Source organism: Acomys minous (assembly GCF_964271855.1).
Source record: "Acomys minous genome assembly, chromosome: 8".
Classification (NCBI taxonomy): domain Eukaryota; kingdom Metazoa; phylum Chordata; class Mammalia; order Rodentia; family Muridae; genus Acomys; species Acomys minous.
Window position 1 is genome coordinate 26,719,751 of NC_140489.1, and position 18,450 is coordinate 26,738,200.

The 18,450-nt window shown below is 46.1% G+C and overlaps 1 protein-coding gene across 1 annotated transcript in view; it reads left to right on the forward strand.

Moving 5' to 3' along the window:
* Positions 1 to 7,750: 7,750 nt before the first annotated feature.
* STON2 (stonin 2) overlaps positions 7,751 to 18,450 on the forward strand; it is a 150,372-nt gene continuing 139,672 nt past the window's right edge. The window contains exon 1 of the mRNA XM_084791579.1: positions 7,751 to 7,904. The gene's annotated coding sequence lies outside the window, so the exon portion shown is untranslated. The remainder of the gene's footprint in view (positions 7,905 to 18,450) is intronic.

Here is an 18,450-nt window from a genome sequence, read left to right on the forward strand (position 1 = left end):
AGAAATGGACTCTGTATTTTTATCTGTGTACTTCAATATTTGTTTATACATTGGAAAAGGAGGAAGAGGAGGAGGAGGAGGAGGAGGAGGAGGAGGAGGAGGAAGAACCCCTTGGGGTTTCATTCCTTCCCAAGTATGTGGAGAGGGTATGCATGGGAGGAGGTGTCACTAGGGACCACAGCCCTATGCAACCCAGGAACAGGCTCCTTATGGGGACTGAGAGACCCAGCCAAGCTCCATTTCACCCTGCAGCTAAGGCCCTTTCTCCCTCCACTCCTTGGTGCTGAGCAGGGAGAGCCCAGACTTGGGAAGAGGACTTTCCAGATCAACTTGGCCCACGGCGGAGCCAGAGCAATGAGCTCATCCGGCACAGCTGCGAACTATTTCAAGGAAACAGGTGGTGGCTGGAACCTCTTCCAGGCGCGGGGTTTTGCTGGGAGAGAGGCCTCCTTCAAGGGCGTCCTCCCTAGGAGGCCAGACAGCACAGGCCTGGGTGGCTGGGAAAAGGGAACACAGGGTCACAGGGCATCCTCGGAAGCCTGCAAATGTTGCGTCCCTCCACAGCTGAATTCTCAGCGGCGGCTGCTTGTTCCTTCACCATAACAGCTTTGAAACTGTTCTTCGGGAGCCACACCCTCAGACCAAGAAAAATCATTCTCTCTAGAGAGAAAGTCAGGGGCGCCTTGCACAGTTTGAAAGTTCTCCGGTCGTTTTTAACTCTGCAGCCAAGGTTGACATCTCTGGGCTAACGTTTGCAACTGAAGTCCCTGGACAAGTAACAATCCTTGGAAGCTTGCTGGGAATCCAGAACTTTAGGCCTGGACCCAGCCTCCCTAGATAATCAGAATATGAACCCCAAACAAGAGTCCCTGTAATCTTGCATGCTTTAGGATTTGGAAGGTCAGCTTCTTTGGACACTGGCCTAACTGGTGAACACAGATTCTGGGGGACCACAGAAGGTGTGCAAGGCGAGTAAGCACTGGCCTTCACTGGGATGCTGTGACCTGGATGGAGGACACAGTAAGGTTAGCACAATCTTCCTTTTGGATGCTTGTGGTCGTCAAGATTGGTGGTGCCGGCAGAGCACCTGGTACTTGGTACTTAGGAGATGAGGGCTCCTATTTTGTCAGGATGGTCACTGTTTATAATCCTGAAACACGGCCTGCTTAGCTGCCCAGCCTGTTTGAGCATGTGCTGGCCCAGTTTCTTGCCTAGCTCAAGCCCCATCCTGCCAACATCAAATGTCTTTCCTCACTGCCGCTCAGAAATGAGGATCAGAAAGTTCACGGCTTCACAGGCCCTCTCGCTGATTCCAGCGTCGCTTTTCCTGTTGAAATTATGTGATTGCTCCATCCTTAAGACAAGAAAACAAACAATAAGAGGGTGTAGGTTCTGGTAATTGCCCCGGAAGCTGCAAATGTAGGATGGTTCTCAGCCAGCTGGGGAGAAGGGTTTGGACTTGGGGTTTGCCAAATCCCTGCCCTTCAGGCTTCTGCTAGCAGTTCAGTTCCGGATGGAGAACCGGAGGAGCTGTGTGGACACACCCCTGCAGTGATTTGGGGACTGACCCACTGGTAATGGTGAGTGGTGGAGAACAGTGAGCAATGCTATTCCTTCAATGATAGCGAAACTTCTTCCAACAACGAGACTTAGAGGGCATGCGACGGTGGCACGTGCCTTTAATCCCAGCACTCCGGAGGCAGAGGCAGATGGCCAGCCTAGTCTACAGAGCAAGTTCCAGGACAGCCAAGAACTAGATAGAGAGGCCCTGTCTCAAACAAACAAAACAATAAAAAAAAGCCTATATAAATAAGCAAACATCCAGTTACTTATTTAGCATACAATTAAGCATTTTCTAAATGCCAAGCATTTGTACAACTGTCCCATTTAATTATCAAAATTGCTTATTTTTTGATGAGAAACAGGCTCCAAGATGTTTCGGCCTTGGGATAAACAGTGGTGGAATCACAGAATGGGGGATACAGACAGAAGTGGTTCTGGGTCCAAAATCTATTCTAGGTCATCCTGTTCTGTGGCCTGTCACCGTCCCAGGGCCTGGGATTGGATCCTGGAGTTCTTTCTAGTTAAAGGTTGGCTTATTTGTTCTTCCTTTGTTTTTGTTTTTGTTTTTGTTTTTGTTTTTGTTTTCCTGCTGATGAGGGAGGTATGATTTCTCCGAGTTACTCTGTCAATCCTTTCTTCTAAGGTGGAGAATGGTAGTCCAGTAAGGACTCCAGTTTTTGTATTTCTAAGCTACAGGAGTTTTTGTTATTGTTGCTTTTTGAGTGTTGTTTTGGGTTGGTTTTGGTTTTGGTTTTGGTTTTTCCGAGACAGGGTTTCTCTTTGTAATAGCCCTGGCTGTCCAGTAACTCTCTTGGTAGACCAGGCTAGCCTCGAACTCACAGAGATCCACCTGCCTCTGCCTCCCAAGTGCTGGGATTAAAGGCGTGAGCCGCCACATCTGGCCAAGATATAGGAGTTTTAAAAACCATCTTCCTGACTCTCTTTTACTCAAGAAGACATTTATTGAAGATGTCCAGAAAGGCACAGGAGAGCAAAAAGGGGGCAGTTTTTCTATGAGCAGTGGGATTGTGAGGGAATGAATCCTGGGTGCTGAGGGAAAAGAAAAATACTTTTTGTTTTTATGGGTAAAAAAAAAAAAAAAAGGAGGAACTTCAGACCATGGCAGCAGTACAAGCAAGGCTCTTTTAAAAAAATATTGATTTATTATTTTCTTTTTGCAGCACTGAATATTAAATCCAGAGCCTAGGCAAATGCTCTACTACTGAGCCACACCCCAAGTGTGCTCTGTTCTTTTTTGTTTATTGTCACTAATATGCAGCTTTCTTAAAATAAGAGCCATATAAGATTTAAAAGAACAACTTTGATTTTCTTATCAATCAGTTTATTTATTTTTACCACATGGGATGGAACTCAGGGTTTTATATATCCTTGGGCAAGCATTCTACCACTAACTTTATCCCTAACCCTAAAACTCGACTGTGAGTTTTACATTATCTGAAATAATTATATCTATGATATCTGATGATTCCTGTCACTACACACCATACACCATCCTAAGTGCTTGACGCTTGTTAACTGGATGCTATTTGTGTACCTCTTTGTCAGGAGTTACATGACAATGAGTCATTCTTTCTTTTCATAGCACCTAGGACTGTTTGTGCACAAAATACACGAGATCTGTAAATATTTATGTAACAAATGAATCTGGCCTTGGAGGAGACTACGTTGTAGAATGAGGCTTAGAAAATAACTTCATTCTATACTATGGATTTTGAGTTCAATAGAAGTATGATTAGAGATACATTGAAGGAGCTAAGGAGGCTGCAAAGCCCGAGGTGGGGGAAAGGGGATCTAAAAGGTTCTTCAGGGTAATGAGATGGCTCAGGGGGAAAAGACACGTGATCCCAAGCCTGACAACTTGAGTTTTATCTTCAGAAATCAAGTAATGGAAGGAGAGAACCAATTTCGGCAAATTACCCTCTGACTACCACAACTTCATGCTATCGCAGAGCGCCCCTCCCTGCACCACCCCCAGGTCCAATAAATGTAATGTAAATAGTGTGATTCTCCAACATTAACATCTTAGTAGTGAAATTTTCTATTTGGAGAAGCAATTGCATGGAGGTGTTGGTCCTTTGAAAGGATTTCTTTACTCTTCCCTTCCTCTCACCTTTCTCAAAATCATCCCCTTTAAATGATTTTTTGTTACTCTGTTACCTGTACATACCCAAGGAGATCAAGGGATGTCAGATCGCCAGGAGCCCCGTGATCTGGATGCTGGGCATGAAACACAATTCGTGTAAGAACAATGCCACGCCATCTCTCCAGCCTAAGAGCAGCACTTTAAAGTTGCCTGACATTTTTACTTGGTCCTATTTCTACCATGTCTCATAAATGGACTAATCCATACATACTTGTGAAGAGAAGCACTTTGCATAATGACACAGCTAATCGTGTTGGACTGATGTTCATGCAAAAGGAGTTAGGGGCAGTGAAATACCACTGAAGGGTTTCTGCTAGGTATAGGCTTGAGCCATGGTGTGGGCAGCAAAGAAACAGACTCTCCTATTCTGTAACAGTTAAGATGGTTCTAATGTGTTTGTTCATTTGTCTGTTTGTTGGCATTCCCACCATGAAGCTCTGGCTGATCTGAAACTCACTCTGTAGACCAGGCTGGCTTCAAACTCCACAGAGTTTCACCTGCCTCTACCTCCCTAGTGCTGGAATTAAAGGCATGCCCCACCACATGTGGTTGGATGGTTCAAAATTTGGATGCCATGTTGGTAGTCATTAGTTACATGTTGCTATTCACATTTCAGTACAACTTAAAACTCAGTATTTCAATAATCGCAACATGTGTGAGGCAGAGGTAGGTTGATCTCTTTGAGTTCAAGGGCAGCGCGAGTGAGCTCCAGGACTCCAGGACAGGCAAGGCTACACAGAGAAACCTTGTCTCAGAAAACAACAATAAAAAAAAAATCCCCCCATATCTACAGTCTGATAGCCACAGATCTAGTGGCCAGGTTATTGAATACCTTAAATAAAAAAGCATTTTGTTGGCTGTAAGCCCAACGCTTGGGAGGTGGAGACAGGAGAATCCGGCCTTCAAAGCTATCCTTGTCTACACACTAAGCTCAAGGTCGGGCTAAGCTATGTGACAATCTCAAAATGACATACACAGAGGGAAAAAGATAAAAAGAAGGTTTCTATTTTCATAGACCATTCTCTTAGACACCACAGATGTACAAAGTAAATCCTCTCTGGGCCACTAAAGGTGGGGCCATGAGGTCTAAATGTGTTCTGTTGAGGTTCGGTCAGGCCGGCCAAAGTGCCTCCACTTAGAGAAGTATACTTTTAGGCACTTCATTTTAGGATTTAATTAATGTTTTCCACGGAGTACTTCCTGCACTCTCAGAATGTATGCTGTATAATAATAATAATAATAATAGTTTTGTTTTTCAGAAGTCAGCAGACATTCATTCTTTATTTACAAAGTATTTTATCCCAGAGGAGACCTGGTCACCAGGAAGCAATTATTTTTCATTTCCCCATCTCCCACTATTCAGCTTCCTATAAAAGATTTACCTATTGCAGACAGAGTACAGAAATGGAGGTATACATCGTGTGACCTTTGGCTTCTGACTTCTTTCACTTAGCATAACATTTTCAGGATTCACGTACATTGTGATGAACATCGGTACTTCGTTTGTATTTGTAGCTGAATAATACTCCATTACACTGAGTATTTGCCATGGTATTGATGAACAATTGATGAGCATCTCGGCTTTGTGCTTTTCTGCTATAATAGATAAGAATTCTATGAATATTCTTGAACACATTTTTATGCAGACATACACTTTCAGCTTTCTGTTTTTTTTTTTTTAATTAATTCTTTTTGAGGCAGGGTCCAAATGTAGCTCTGGATGGCCTGGAACTTGCTGTACAGGTTGGCCTCAAAATCAGAGGTTCACCTGCCTCTGTCTCCAGAGTGGTGGGGCTGAAAACCATGCCCAGGCAGTTTCCTTGATTATGTAAGTGGAATTAGGAGGTTATATTGTAACTTTGAGCTTAATTTTTTTTTTGTTTGAGAAACTGCCAAATTGTTTTGTATATTAGCTATACAATCCCACTTCACCTTGTGTACATACAATAAAGGTATCATTTTTCTCTTCACTTAACAGTATCCAACATGCAGGAACTACCCATTTACAGTTTGAATGGATGTTAACTTTAAGTCACTATCCTTTCACTCAGGAGCTGAAGGGTACCCTGCTGAAATTTAGGTTAGGAGTACAGTATTAGCTTGTTGGAAAGTCTAGTCTCTCATGTTTACAGAGTGTCTGCTGTGTTCTGGTAGTGAGCTAGGTAGTGGAGCTAGGCTGGGCGGCAAACGCATAGGGTTCTGGTTGAAGACTTGCAACAGATGGATAGAGCACTGTTACTTTGTGCCTGGGAGACTTGGTGAAGGCCTCACACAGGAAAGGACATTTTAGTCCAGTCTTAAATACTTAGTGTCAGTCCAGAATGAAGAAATGCCAGACGTAAATAAAGCGTCTTCCTAGATGAGGCAGGGTGTAGAACTTTGTGTTAAGTGGCCTCACCCTGAGGGGAGCAGACTCCACTGCCTTGTTTCCTTTGGCATTTGTGGGCTGAGGTTAGCGCAAGGCGACCATAATTTTCAGTAGTCTGACACATCATCTTAGGTCAGCCTCCAACGATGGCAGAAGCGAGTGTCTTTTCTTTGGAGTGAGCATATGAGCGATTCAAACAGAGCTTCTGTTTCGGCAAAAGCCACAGCCTTGAAAAGCGATCAGGCAGGAGTCACAAGCTGTTGGCTGCATGCGCCCTGAAAGGGTTTTCTTCACCTAGCCTCTGTCCTGTTTTACTCCATGTTCCAACCAAGAGAGGCTCAACCCACAGCCAGTCTGCTCTTCCAATATAAGGGGATCCAGGGTCTGTTTGTAAATATAAAGTACAGAAAATAGAGTTAATTTTCTCCTACAGACTGTGGCTCTTAACTTGGGATAGAGGCAAACACTGTTTAGAGTAGGTCAAACTGGATGCCAGCTGGTATTGTTTAAGTACTTTTTTTCCCCCTACCAGCAACATTTCTTAAGGCTTCTGTGAGCCTAAGAGCACAGAAGGAGAGAAACGCTTGTAGGGGGAAAAAAAAAAGGTCGCATAAGGTGTACTATTTACTTGTTCATTAATATAAATGACAAAAACCAGAGCTTCTTTGTACCCATGGCCATCTAGGTGGCAGAGCGGGTATTTTAAGAGTGACGTGAGGAGTCACACAGCTTGTTTTTATTTTTTAGAAAGATTCAGAACAGGTAGGAACGGAGGGTTAAGGAACTATGAAGAGACAGACGATGGGATTAGTTATGCCCTTCCCCCGTCGTAGGGACTGGGGCCCTGCTGATGTCTTTCAGGTGCCATTTTGACATCTTCAGAACTTTTTTGTTTTATCCTCGAGGCTCGCAGCACATATAGATGTCTCTGCGGCAACTATTCCTGAATTTCTGGATTATAAAAGTGTATATGTATATATATATTTTTCTTGGTATAATGCCTACCAAATAATATACACCATGTTAACATTAGGGAAATCATTGTGTTATGACTCAACCTCATCTTTCAGCTAGACATTAAGTTCTTCGTCGGTGACATCAGCTCAACTCGCTCTTTTCTTTGCCAGTACCTAGCACATATATTAACAGTATTGGACTCTCTGACAAACCTCTTCTCTCTTATGAGCTCTGGTAGGCAGGGACCATACACAGATTGTGTGTAGTGTTCAATCTGGGTTCACAAACACTATTTGGCACCGATTGTTTACAGGCGTCTGTCTAAGCCCTACACTCTATAGTAAAAAGTATGGGGGAAATGGTAAAGTCCAAGCATGAGAGAGGCCAGAGAAGCACGGCTCCCAGCATGGTGAAGGTTCGTTCACAAACGCCAGCCCGCAGGGGGAATAGCTGAGACTCCATCATGATCCCTAGGCCCTAGCACCCTTGAAACACTGTTCCTTGCCCCTAGGGACGCGGAGAGTAATCAAGCGGGTTTCAGTGTCCTGCTGGCCCCAGGTGCGGTGGGAACTAAGGCCAGGACAGCCAGACTCCAGGGATGGCCCCGCCCACCTTATTTCTCCTGTCCAATCAGAACGCGGCTCTTGCACAAGCTGCGCCCAATCAGGAGCAGCGAGAGCTGTGCTCTGTGTCGGCGGGCGCCCAGCAAGCCCAGAGTGGCGAGCTGGCTGTGGTGGTGCTGCGACCCGAAGGGAGCTCAGCGAAAGCGGCGGCGGGACGGGGTCGGGCTGGGGAGCTGGCGGTGGCACGGACCTCACCGCCCACGCCGGGACTCTGCTCACCTAGATGCTGGTGAGTACAGCCCGTGACGGAGAACGACCTAGGCGCCGCAGGTGGACGGCGCGGGGCGCCGGCCGCGAGGTCCTAGCGCCGTGCATCTCGGAGAACCGAGCCAGCGCCGAGCGCACCACCAGCCGCGGGAGCCCCGAGTGGGAGGGATGGGGAGAGGTGGCCTCCGCCGGGCGTTCGTGGGAAGACCTCGTGAGTCCCCCACCCCGACACACATCGCAGCACGTCTTGCCAGTCGGTGCGGTCCCCTGAGATCCAAGTCGGCCAGGGCGACTTAGTTGTCTTGAGTGGGGAGGTGACAACAGGTGTCCTTGGAGACGGTGCCTCGCCCAACCCGCACCCCCCCCGCCCCCGCTCTAAATCCCGGCCTTGGCGTTGTGCCCCAGCTTCGGGGTGTTCTGCGACGGGACCCCAGCCTGGCCTCTCAGGCATTCTGCCCGCTGGACAGCGCCCAGGGGCCCGCCAAGGACCCCGGCCTTGGATGGAGTTTCGTGCACGCGTTGCCAAGCAATTTGCTGGACACCGCCTCTCGATGGGATGGATAGTTGAAGATGGGGGATGGATTTGTTGGACGCTGGCCTTTCCCTGGGATGAAGAGCTGTAGTGTGTGTGTGTGTGTGTGTGTGTGTGTGTGTGTGTGTGTGTGTGTGTGTGTGTGTGTGTGTGTGTGTGTTTTCCCATACAGACTCTGCTGAAAGGAGCTGCCCGAGGGCTGTGAGTGAATCATTAACTCTGCTTTTGTGAAGCTACTGCCCCTGCCTGCCTTTCTCTCACTCCCTCTGTCTCCTTCATGCTTTCTGCCCCTCGTTTGCTCTCCTTCCTTATCTATAAAGTGACGATACTGATTGTACTTGCTGCTTGGGAGAGTATATGAGCCAGTGTCTGAATAATATCAAGCATTAGCAACAAGCATTCAAAAAATTCTGGCTCTTATTATTGTGAAATGGGTGATTGTTTTAAGAGTGAATCAGACCTGTCCAAACTGGCCCCACAGTCATTTGGAGCACTTACCAGTTTCCTACACTCCAAGGAGAAAATGTTAGTGTTACTGATGGTATCACTTAAAGGTAATAAATAGATCCTATGGGGGAAAGAATGGGAAGGAGAAATGAATTTGAATTAGTAACCAAGGCTTTGTTACCCTATAAATGTTTTGTGAAAAGAATATCATGGTAGGTACTTTTGTTGTATTCTCTCTCTCTCTCTCTCTCTCTCTCTCTCTCTCTCTCTCTCATTTATATGGCTGATTAGAGTGTCGAAGGAATTATTTTGAGCATTTTATGGTTTGTAGTCTTTTTTTCTTAAGGTTAGTGAGAAGAAACACACACACACACACACACACACACACACACACACACTTCTTAGCCTTATAACAAAATTCCAGCGGCTGACAGAAAGCTGAAATGTGTGTTTCTAATTTTATGCAACCGATGGACTGTCCTACTCAGGTGGTCTGATTCAGCCTTTTGCTATTTTACCCTCCCCTTTGCTCTTTAATCCAAAATCAAATATACATTTGACAACACGCCTGTTTGTGTTTCCATACCTAAGATACCCCATGTATCGCTTCTTGGAGTTGTGAGCCTTTCCCTGCCTCCTCCTCGGGAACACACCGTAAAGTCCTGTGTTCTCAGCGGACATCTGTCTGTCTTGTCACAGCATTCCACTCCTGCGGCCTGGACCTTTGAAGGGAAAGATCAGACAAACTATCCCTGCTTTCCTGTGGCTGCCAGCACCTTGTCTACCTTAGGGATGAATACATGCATTGCAAGAGTGTGCGCACACACACAGAGTGAGTGTCTTCTCAGTGCCTGAGATATATTGCTCGCAGCAGCTTTAGCAAGTGGGAGATTAGTCTGGCTTTTGACTGTTGAGGTGGAGACTTATCCTTCCTGGTGGAGTGAGAGGATCTGAAAGCTTGTGACTGGGGAGGGACAGAGGTATGTGGCACAGGGTAGATTGCTGAATGCAATACCGGATTCCCAGCTGGTTAGAACTCGGCGCTCTAACTGTGCCTGGGAAACTTGGGCACCCCTCTTTGATTCTCTGAACCAGTCTCCTCATGAGTGATAATGATTGTATTAAGTAGTGAGGAGAATAGTACGCTGGAAAGTACAATAATAATGTGAGCAGGTGGGAAGCCTGTAGCACAGCTCCCTGGACACAGTGACATGTCTGTAGCATCTATAGGAGCTTCTAGCAGTGAGAGTGACCATTTAAAGATAAAGGCCAGATTGCGAGTAGACCACTTGAGCTGGGGATAAAATGAGGAGCTGAAGTGAGGTCATTGAAAGCAGGGCACTGTAAGCAGGACAGAAAGTTCACAAGTGTTGCTGTAGTCCACTTGGGTTAAATAACAAGTCACCCCAAACCTCCTTGCTTTGCAGCCATTCGGACTTCTTGCTCACTGATGCTGTGTGTCAGGTGGGTCCTCATGCGTCCTCATTTGCAGTCCCACGTAACTGAAAAAACGAACCAGCCTCCCTCCAGGACAGTACTGACTTCATTCATGCAAAGGGAAAGACATAAGATGGGACAACCCTATCACACTTAAAGTCTGCTGAGATGTAAGCGGTGGCTGTCTCTATGCTCCGTGCTGTCAGCCAAGGTCAGCGGCGTGGCCAAGTGTGATGTCAGAGAGAGTATAAGCTTCCTGCAGATAGGGAGATAGAGTCTCGGAGATTGGGAACTGTGGAAGGAAACAAGGTCAGGGAAGTTACCCGGAGGCAGATAATGAAGGATTTGAGCTTCTGGACCAGGCACAGGGACTTTATCTTATAGGCAGGATGTAGTCACTGAAGGCAGGTGAGTGTGTGTGTGTGTGTGTGTGTGTGTGTGTGTGTGTGTTATCCTGTTTACCGTCTCCTCATTTTCTTGAGACACGGTCTCTCATTGTACCCGGAGCTAGGCTGGTGGTTAGCAAGCCCCTGCAACTCTGCTGTCTCTGATCCCCGTACCACTGAAGATTATAGGTTTATGGGGCGGCTTTTCCCACAAGGTCAGGGCGTTTATTTGAACTTAGGTCCTTGTGCTTGTGAAGCACTGTGGGCTTCTGAGCCATCTCCCCAGCTCCTTATGAAGGGCGTGAAGTTGGGGGTTTAACAAGATCTTCAGGACAAACACATGTCTCCAGTAGCACTGTGGAGAGAAGTTTGAAATTGGTGAGATTCTGAGCAAGAGATGATGAGGCCCTGAGCCAGCCCAACAGCCCTGTGTCCCTTTCATGTGTCTCAAAAACCCGGACTAGAAAATTCTTCAGCTGACACTTGAATGGCTTGTCTCTTTCACAAGTCTTACTACAATACCTCGACATTTTTACCTTGTGATATCATCAACAAAACGTCTGAAACAGTGGTTCCCAAACTGCATCAAAGTGGCTGAGAAGGCTCGACAGAGCAGTGACTGCTGACTCCACCCCTGCCCTCACCCCAGAGTTTCTGAATCAGTCAGTTCAGGGTCAGGCTGAGAGCAAGCTTTTCTGCCTAGTGACGATGCTGCTGCTGCTGCTGCTGCTGGCCTAGAGGTGTCACATTGAAAACCACTTAATGGCAGAAATTAAGATGTGTTTTGGGGTGGATAGACCGGAAAGGGATAGCCTATGGAAGGTTCTAGCATCCTGCTGTAGGCTGCCATGACCATCAAGGTGTGTAGGAGGCACTAAACCTCCAGTTCTTATTAACTGCTTGCTTGGTTTTTGTTTGTTTGTTTGTTTGTTTTGTTTTTTTAAGAGAGCTTTATTGTGTAGCCCTGTGTGGCCTGGAACTCTCAGCAAACCTCCTGCCTCAGCCCCCTAAGCAGTGAGGTTACAGGCGTGTACTACCCTGCCCAGCCAGGTTTATATTAAATGTCATGTGCCATCCTCCTAGTGAGAAAATGCAAAGCAGCTCAGATTTGGAGACTCTAGAAGTATACAAGGGCAGCTTTGTCCCGCGCCTTTGTACTTCTGCCCAGCTTCTCCATCCTACCTTTGAGCACACACCCTTTCATCTGGCTCCAGCCCTCTCTCTTCCTGGCCTGTCCACATATCCCAGCCCTAGTCCCTCGTACTCTTTTGTCATTCCAGTCTGACTTCTGGAGCCTGCCCACTGGGTGGACTTTTTGGCTGAATCTTACACGAGTCAGACCAAGAAATTACGTGTCTCATTTGAGGTCACCTTCGTAACTAAACATCTGTACGGGGTGGTCAGAGATAAATAATCCTCTGAGGATCCAAGATCAACCAACCCAAAACTATTTGGCTTGTTGTGATAGGAGGAACAAGTCACAACGATTCCCTCAGACCTGACTCATCACTCTAGCAATGACAGAGTGTTTGAAAAATGGTTGTTAAAGAGAAAACATGTTGGTTTGTACAGGAAATGAAACAAGAGTTTCTTTTCTTCCCTTTTCTCTGTTCTGGACGTAAACAAAGGGTGACTTCTAGGAGCCAGATAAGTATTATGTGCCCACCCTAATATGCGGCATGAGAACCCATAAAATATTTTTAGGCTCAGAATTTTGAGTGCTGGATAGAGGTTTAGAAGATGTGTTTCAACATGAGATGATCATGAAATGGCTCAATGGGATGTGCATAGAAAATTCTAGAAACATGCATACTGTTTATATAAAATAAGAAATGCGGTTAGCTAAAGCTAAACCATGAAGTGGGTAGGATTTGAAAAGGCCTAAGATTTGACAGAGAATCACATTTACTGGGTATGTTTCTGAAACAGGCAAATCTCCCAGGATTCTGGGTTTCTCTGACGGTAAGTAAGAAAGCTCAGAACTGGAATTCATGTTCAGGAGGCCTGAGGCCATCTGTTTCCCTTCCCAGGTAATTCTGAAAAGCAAGTAATTTCCTTTTCTCCTACTTATCTGGCTTCAAAGTGCCATTCCCTTGGTAAACTTTATGAGGCATTAGAGAATTTCCCTGCACCTTAGGATACTTCCAGGTTTCCAAAGATGTTGTAAACGAAACCTGGCATTAAGAGTGAGAACTGCAAAAGACACAAGACAGAAAGGTTTGAAATGATGAGCAGAGTTAGAAAGTGCTACTCTCCCATTGGATAACATTTATCTGGCAACTTGATTCTTGATAAATATGTCAGATCTTCAGATATATAGGACTCTGGCCTTATGTGTGCATATTATAGGAAACAGATTTATGGTCTTTCCAAAATGTCATAACTAACATAAAAATGCTAGTCTGAATTCTACAGAGTGATAGAGAACAGATAATAAGAGGACAGGACTGAAAACTGAAGGCCTTTGGTGTTTTGACCATCATGTGTACCTGCTGGCTCCACATTGGCCTGGACTTGTCACCTTCAGTGGCTTCATCTTCATAGGACATGATGGTCGTTGATTCTGATGTTAGTGATGGTCCAGTGTAGCCTTTGGGAGGTAGCTCATGTGGTGACATTGACCATCCTTCTGGGTACAAAACTCTGAGGAAGAAATTACAGGGAACCTGTGTCTTTTCACGTTGCGTCTATTCTGAGAGAAAAAGAGTGTAAGATTTACATAAAATTAATATCAGTTAATGTTAAGACCACCAACAGTAAGGAGGCAAATGACTAAGAGGGTACGAAGTGCCCAGGATTCAGAGACCTGAGTGTGCAGGCCTGTGAAAGAGCGAGTGCTCGGGGAGGGATGCAGAGGTAGGAAGGAGTTCATGAGGCAAACGCACAGGTTTTTGTAGGAAGTATACCACTGTGAGCTGTGGTTCTGTATTGGTGACTCACTTCAGGTTCCCTGACAAGACTGCTTCGTCTGGGATGGGAAAGTGCACAGAAAGCAGGGAACCTGGGCCTACATGGCTTCTTTCCTTGGTTAGCCAGCCTCTCCCCATCTAATATGAATGCTCATGCGCATAAAAATTTGCATAACTTCCTAACCAATGAATATTATTCATTAGTAGATGGACAGCACGAGACTCTGACATGACCTTCTTAACATGCTCATTTTATTAATAGGAAAGCATTTGGGAGCTAAGGATATCAAACCTCTTCATAAACAAAGTCTAACCCTCCCGTAAACTCTGTCATCTGGCAGCCAATCAGTCTCTCTCTACTTCTAAAATGACTTAAAAGGTCAAATGGGAGGTTCACAGTTATGTACCTCGGCACTTCCATGGTAACTGGCCGCACATCTCCTGACACTAGCTGCTGTCTAGCTTACGTTGCTTCCCAGATCCCCACAAGGATGGGACGCTCACGGGCTCAGAGCCTTGCCGCCTACGAGGCTTTCTCCAGCTACCATCACACAGCCCTCCAACCGTTAATGCCGAAAGCTCCTCATTCGTTTTAAATTTAGGTAATTACACCCTTTTCTTTCAGGATTAACCATAGCTTTTATTGAAAGAAAGTGCCATTTTTGTGCTGTGGGTCTCTGCAAATATATAATCGGACTAAAATGGCATTGAGTTCTTTCAACCAAAATCAATTAGGTCTGTCGCTTGCTCTCAAGCTGCTTGAACTCGGGCGTGAGATGCCAGACCACGACCGACTTGAGGCTGTCCACTATTGCGGCCTTTTGAAGGCAGCCTAGCGCTCTTGCTGCTGTTCCTCTCTCCTCCTCCCTTCTTTTTCTCTATCCTTTTCCTCCTCTCTCTTTTCTTCTTCTTCCTCCTCTTCCTCCTCTTTTTCTTCTTGATTTGTCTATCCATGTGTGTAAATGTGGGCGTGTGTGTGCCACAGCATGAGTTCGAGGTCAGAGGTCAACCTCAGATGCTGGTCTTCACCTTCTACCTTTTTTGAAACAGGGTCTCTTGGTTGTTTTTCTCCTGCATATACCAGACTAGCTGGTCTTCAAGCTTCCAGAGACTCACCACCTGTCTACGCCTCCCCTCTACTTGTGCTAAGATTGTAATAGACACTTGTGCTGTGCATCAGGCTTTTACATGGGTGCTGGGGATTTGAACTCAGGTCCTTATGCTTGCATGGCAACCACTGTTATCCACTGAGCCATTTCCTCAGACCTACAATTGCTTTTTAAAAAAGTGAGATGCCTCATTTAAAGTCAGATTTTATTTCACTGTGCTTTTAAGAAACTGTGTCTTTCTTTCTTGCCTTCTTTCTTTTGTTTTTATTGCTGTGTTGGTTTGCTTTGTTTTTGTTTTGAGACAGGATTTCTCTGTGTAGCTGTGGCTGTCCTGGACTCACTTTGTAGACCAAGCTGGCCTCAAACTCACAGAGATCCATCTGCCTCTGTCTCCCGAGGGCTGAGATTAAAGGCGTGCGCCACCACTGCCTGGCTTTTGTCTGTCTTTCTTGATTGGCACTTGTGGAAGAGAAGACCTATAATGCTATTATTAACTGGGTAGGCTGAGGTTAGCTAGACAGTGGAGGAGGCGATGCATGTTTTACATACTAACTGTTTACGAACCCAGAGTTGTCAGAACTCACTTTCTTACCTCTCCACTCTTGCCCAACATAAAATATTAACTTTTTTCTTCTGTCTGCATTTCCCCACTTCAGATACTGAACAGCTGAGTGCGTGGAAAACATATTGTTATTGAAGTGATCAAAGTGTCGCTGGCAGTAGCCCTCACTCATTGAGGTTTTCCAGGTGTCAGGTCCTCTGTGCTGCAGTGTCTTGTCTGTTTTGCACCTCAAGGCAGCGAGTATCTCACTTTGCAGCTGATATGGGGTCTGAGGTCGGTGTGGAGCTGGGCTTTGAACCCACTTCCTTGAATCTCTTAGGCTTGCAAGCTGTACACTTACTTGAGTGTCTGGAAACAAAAGAGAAAGCACTCTGAAGTGTCAATGGGCTGTTTCCATTGCTTGCACACCCGTGCGGAGCCCCATGGGAGAAAGCTGCCCTCATTTTTGCACTGTCAGTTCACACCATCAGCAGTGCAATTGAATCATCTCTCTCTCTCTCTCTCTCTCTCTCTCTCTCTCTCTCCTCTTTTTCAGTGTTTTTGTTACAAACTAACCTTTATAAAGGGAGCCATTTGAGAAAGGGGCAAGCTTTCTGAGTAAATATAGCATGTTCGGCAGTGTCTCACTCATCCCTCTCTGGCGTGAGTGGGCAGTGCCGGCTGCAGCAGCCTGCCAGCCCCTGGCATAGTGTTTCCTGACTCTCTGTACCACCCATCTCCCTCAGAGCCCTGGTGTTCACATGTTCTGCTGCTGGTGGGTTTTAAGTTCCTCATGCCTGGGCAGCCTTGGAGATACAGTTCCAAAGAATCAGAGTCGTTTATTGCCACACAGTAGCCTGTAATCTGGGTTTGGTTTTCTCAGTTGTGGTCACAGGACCAGGGGGCTCTCTTACTCTGTCATTTGGTTGCATTTTTCCTGTGAACAAGATACAACATGTGCACCTATCCAGTGAGGCCCATTGCAGAGGTGGGTCCTGGCCTTAAGAAAGCCAGGTGAAGAGAGTTGGTTAATTTATAGCATGTGTGTCTCTACTTACAGGGGGACAGTTGACTGGTGGAAAAAGTATATTGCGTGGTTGGAACATGGTGAGATGGTTAAAAAAAAAAGCTTCTGGCTGGACTGCTCCAATTTGAATTGTGAGGGCTAATAAGTTCTTTAACCTCTGTATGCCTCATGTTCCTTATCTTTGTAAATGGATACTAACAGAAACTTCCTAGACTTACTATGAGGACTACATGAGTCATTTAGCGTTATAATGCACTTTGAGATGGAGTATTGGGAGATAAGGAGGATGTATCAAATAGCACAGAAAATAAAAGGAAGGTGACTATTTCTGCATGTGGGCTGGACAGTACCATGATAGGCATGGCCCACACAGCTGCATCAATAAAGGTCTCCAGGTGAGTCACAGGCACATGCTGTCTACCTAGTCATATCCACCTTACGTTGTGAGGCAGAGGCTCTCACTGAATCTGGAACTTGCCATCCAGTCACACAGGTAGACTATCTGGCAAGAGAGCCTCCACGATCTCCCTGTCTCTACTCCTCGGCCCTGGGATGACAGGTGCGTGCCCAGTGCCTTTTTACACGGGTGCTGGGAATACAGATTCGCATCCCCGTGGCTGTTCAACAGGTACTTAGCCACTAAGCCCTCTCCTCGGGCCCCTGTTGCCATCATCCTGGATGGGAAAGCTTCTGGAGCTGCAGGAGTTTTCAGGAGGGCAAATCATTGGACAAGTTTTGGATGTTAAGTTTGACATTGACATGAACTGGGCATTGGGTGGGTTCAGCTGAGAATTAGAAGCTGGATGCAGGTATGTGAGGTTAGCAGGCTTGGTGATGAGACCTGTGGTGGCCTGAAGGAGAATGACCCTCATCGGCGCCTATAATTGAATGCTTAGTCACACCAGGGAGTAGAACTGTTTGGGAAGGATTAGAAGGTGTGGCCTTGCTAGAGTAGGTGTGGCCTTGGTGGAGGAAGTGTGTTACTGGGAGTGTGGGGTGGCTCACACCTTTAATCCCAGCACTCACGAACGAACGAGGCAGAGCCAGGTGGATCTCTATGAATTCAAGGCCAGCCTGGTCTACAGAGTGATTCCAGAACAGCCAGGGCCACACAGAGAAACCCTGTCTTGAAAAACCAAGAAACCAAACAAAACCAACCCAACAAACCCACGAAAGCCCAGTCTCAGCCTTTCCCTTCCTGCCTGCTACCCGTGGAGCAGGACGTAGCTCTCAGTTACTGCTCCAGCACCGTGCTCGCCTGCCTGTCTTCTGCCTCCCATCACACTCCCTGATATGAAGACAATGGACTAACCTGAAACTGTAAGGAAGCCCCCAGCTAAATGCTTCTTCTATAAGTTACCTTGGCCACTTTGTCTCTTCAGAACAATAGAACAGTAACTAGGATGGGACCTAATGCTGGAAAAAGTGAAAGCAATCAAGGAGGCAGTTCCGGGTATGAACCAGGGTCACTCGAGTTTTGGCTTTTTTAAAAACAGTCAGTCTGGCTCCTGATCTCTAGTTTGCTCTTTCCTTCCCCTTTCCAGTGTAAGAAACGGGCTTCGTGGAGGTTGGCATTTTGCTGAGGTGTTGTAACGTTTGAGCTGTCTGGTGAGGGGGTTCATCCATAGACTTTAAAATCAATAAACTAGCATTGGGTGCCATTTGATCTCTACAGCCTGGTGTCCTTGGGGGACTCACTTAGTCTCTAGGACTGAGTTTCTGTCCCTGTCAGCTAGTAACTGGGGATAACAGCCTAACACTTAGGTGGGACGCTCTATGCCTGTTGCACTAATGCTCTGAGGTGGTTTCTTCCGCTGTCACTGTAAATGCTCATGCCATGCAATTGCATTTGAGGAAGGAACAGTGGTAGGTCACACATCCTTAAAGCCCTTTCAGTTCTCCCTGGACTGAGAGTCACTATTTTATTCACTGCTACTATTTTCCCTCCTTTCCTTTTTTTTTTTTTTTTTTAAACTAAAAACAAAAGACAGAGGGCAAGGAGATAGTGCAATAAATTTCACATACTTGTCAGGTGCTTACATTTCTCTGTAATTAAAGCACTACATCTAGTGATCAAGCCTGGCCTGTGTTGTGGCAATTGCTATATGAATCACAGATACAGAGGCATTCAGAGAAAATACAGGCATTTATCAGGGGGTTGGAGGGGGGCATCTCTGTCT